The sequence below is a fragment of the Gossypium hirsutum genome, chromosome A05 (genome assembly GCF_007990345.1).
Source record: "Gossypium hirsutum isolate 1008001.06 chromosome A05, Gossypium_hirsutum_v2.1, whole genome shotgun sequence".
Lineage (NCBI taxonomy): Eukaryota > Viridiplantae > Streptophyta > Magnoliopsida > Malvales > Malvaceae > Gossypium > Gossypium hirsutum.
The window spans coordinates 48766537-48770364 of record NC_053428.1 but is presented as its reverse complement, the minus strand read 5'-3'; positions in this window follow the sequence as shown (position 1 = coordinate 48770364).

Sequence of the window (3828 nt, the reverse complement as noted above, 5' to 3'; positions counted from 1 at the left end):
CCTTATTCTCCAAGTCAAATTCCTGCAATAATAAGATCTATCGAATGAATCGAGGTTTTGTATCAGTTTTAGTCAAAAGGTGGCGAAGAGCAGAATGGTCAGTATAAACGACAACTTTAGACAATATTAAATATGACCTAAATTTATCGAATGCAAAAACCAAAGCTAGCAGCTCTTTCTCCGTGGTGGTGTAGTTTTTTTGTGCGGCTGTCAAAGTTTTACTAGCATAATAGACAGGTTGAAAATGTTTATCTCTTAGCTGTCTCAAAACTACACCTATGCAAAATCACTCGCATCACAGATTAGTTCAAAAGGTGAATTCCAATCAGGTGCAATTATAATTGGAGCTTTAGTCAGTTTATCCTTTAAAGTATTAAATGCTTCTAAACACTCCTAATCAAAATTAAAAGGCACATCTTTTTCTAGTAATTTAGTCAACGGCTTAGCTATTTTAGAAAAGTCTTTATAAATCTTCTATAAAACCCAGCATGTCCTAAGAAGCTTCTAATAGCCTTAACCGAAATAGGGGGAGGTAGTTTTTCAATGGTTTCAATTTTAGATTTATCAACCTCAATCCCTCTACTAGAAATTTAGGTTTGTTTACTCACATCTTATTAACACTTGGTTTAAATTTTTGAGGCAAAGATGGAAAAAGTTACCGGAACCGAGAAATCATCCATAAATACCTCCATGACCTCCATGACATCTTCCACGAGTTCATAAAAAATGGCCATCATGCAGTGCTGAGCATTACATAATTTAAAAGGCATTCTACAATAAGAAAAGGTACTATATGGACATGTAAATGTCGTCTTTTCTTGATCTTTAAGAGCTATTGGGATTTGGAAATAGCCAGAGAGTCCGTCTAAAAAGCAGTAGTACATGTGTCCTGACAATCTTTCCAACATTTGGTCAATGAATGGAAGGGGGAAGTGGTCTTTTCTCATGGCAACATTTAGCTTCCTATAATCAATGCACACTCTCCAACCTGTGACTATCCTTGTTGGGATTAATTTATTATTCTCATTGGCTACAACAGTCATGCCTCCTTTCTTAGGAACAACATGCACTGGACTCACCCAAGAACTGTCAAAAATAGGATAAATAATTCCAGCATCTAGGAGTTTAATTACTCAGCTTTAACAAGTTCCTTCATGTTGGGGTTCAGTCGTATTTGGGCTTGTACGCATGGTTTATATTCATCTTCCATTAAAATTTTATGGGTGCAAAAAGAAGTGCTGATCCCTTTAATGTTAGAAATTTTCCAAGCTATGGCCCTTTTATGCTCTCTTAATACTTGGAGTAATTCCTCTTTCTTATTGGGTTGCAAGTTGGATGCAATAATTACCGGTAATGTAGAATTATTTCCAAGGAATGCATATTCCAAGTGATTCTTCAATTGTTAAAGTTCCAGTTTGAGAGGTTCTTCAATAGAGGGTTTTTGCTTAAGTTCATCTTTTACCTTAATTCCCTCATATTCTGCTAGTTTTGGGGAGGTTTCATTAGAGTTTAGTTCGGTTCCTATCTCAGAATCATCATCCACCCCCTCTCCTTGGGCGAGTCATAGTTCCATCGTGTCCTTGTGTACGACTTCCTGAAAAGAATCTTGAGTAGCATGATCAATAGAGTCGATAAAATAATATGAGTCATCCTGTTCTCTAGAAAATCTCATGGCATCATAAATTTTAAAAATAATCTCTTCGTCACCTACTCTAAGTACCAATTTACCATCACCCACATCAATTATAGCTCCAGCAGTGGCTAAGAATGGCCGACCTAAGATTAAAGGCACCTCAACATCTTCATCCATGTTAAGCGCAACGAAATCAACAGGGAATATAAATTTATCTACTTTTACAAGTACGTCCTCTATAATTCTCCTAGGATATTTAATTGATCTATCAGCTAATTGAATACTCATCCTAGTGGGTTTAGGTTCCCCAATACCAAGTTGTTTAAACAGTTTATATGGCATCAAATTAATGTTGGCGCCTAAACCAACTAATACTTTATCAACATTCAAACTACCAATTAAGCAGGGATAGTAAAACTTCCTGGATCTTTTAGTTTGGTTGGCAGTTTATTTTAGACTTTGGCTGAGCACTCCTCATTAAGTTCTACTGAAGATAAGTTTTCAAACTTCCTTTTGTTCGTTAGAAGCTCCTTTAAAAATTTTGCATATGTAGGCATCTGCGATATAGCTTCAACAAAAGGTAAGCTAATATGCAGTTGTTTAAAAAGTTCAAGAAATTTACCAAATTGTGCATCCATGCGGTCTTTCTTCAACTTTGCTGGGTATGGGATTGGTGGTTTATATTCTTTTGGCATTAGATTGTCATTGTTTTTGGGTTCGACCTCCTTTCTGTCAGCTTCTTGTGGTGGCTTCTTTTCAGATTCAGCTAACACTTTCTCGCTCCTTAGTGTAACTGCTTTCACGTGCTCTTTTGGGTTGGGTTTAGTGTTACTAGGTAGACTTCCTGGTGGTTTTTTAGATATTATTTTGGCGAGCTGACCTATCTGAGTTTCGAGCCCTTGGATAGATGCTTGTTGATTCTTAAGTGCTGTCTCGGTATTCTAAAAATGAGTTTTTGATGAATTTTGTTAGCATCTTCTCAAGGTTCGGCTTTTTCTCTTGTTGGTAGGGTGGTTGTTGGAAGCCTGGAAGTGGTGGTCTCTGATTCCCTTGGCCTCCCCATGAGAAATTTGGGTGGTTCTTCCAACTTGCATTGTAAGTATTACTATAAGGATTATTTTGTGATCGAGGATTATTACCCATGTAATTTAACTACTCATTCTCCATGTTGTGGCCATAAGGTGGGTATTTTGAATTGCTTGATCCACCTCCACTTGCTTCGCATTGCATTACTAGGTAAACCTGTGAAGAACCAAGAAAACCGTCAATTTTTCTGTTAAAAAGTACTACCTGATTAGAGAGCATGGTGACCGAATCGATGTTAAAAACACCGACTATTTTCATTGGTTTTGCTCTCATGACTTGCCACTAATAATTATTCAATCACATCTATTCTATAAATTCATAAGCACCCTCAGGTGTCTTATTATTGATAGTTCCACCAGCGGCTACATCAATCATCTGTCGAGTCAAAGGATTCAGGCCATTATGAAACGTTTGAACCTATAGCCAGAGTGGTAACCTATGGTGATGCACCTTCTCAACAGATCCTTGTATCTCTCCCATCCATCGTAAAGTGTTTCTAAATCCATCTGCACAAAAAAGGAGATATCATTACGTAATTTGGCTGTTTTAGCCGGTGAAAAATATTTTAATAAAAACTTTTCGGTCATTTGTTCCCAAGTAGTGATTGACCCTCGTGGTAACGAGTTCAACCATTGTTTAGCCTTATTTCTCAACGAAAAGGAAAACAACCGAAGGCGAATGGTATCATCAGAAATGCCATTGATTTTAAAAGTGTCGCAAAACTATAAGAAATTTGCCAAGTGAGCGTTGGGATCCTCGTCTTGTAAACCATCAAACTGAACAAACTGTTGGATCATTTGAATGGTGTTAGGTTTCTGTTCAAAATTATTTATAGCAACAACAGGCCTAACTATGCTCAATTCAATTCCTGTTAAAGAAGGTTTAGCATAATCATACATAGTACGTGGAGCAGGATTTTGATTAGCAGCAATTACAGGAGGTATCGAATTTTCTTGGTTTTTAGACATCTCATCGGTTGTGGTTGAAATTGTAACATCCTGAAATAGGGCCTAGTCGGAATGGTGGTTTAGGGACCACAAATCCAACATTAGAATATTTATTTTGATGATTATTATGAGGCCTAGAATATGAATATGTGTATGTTTTAA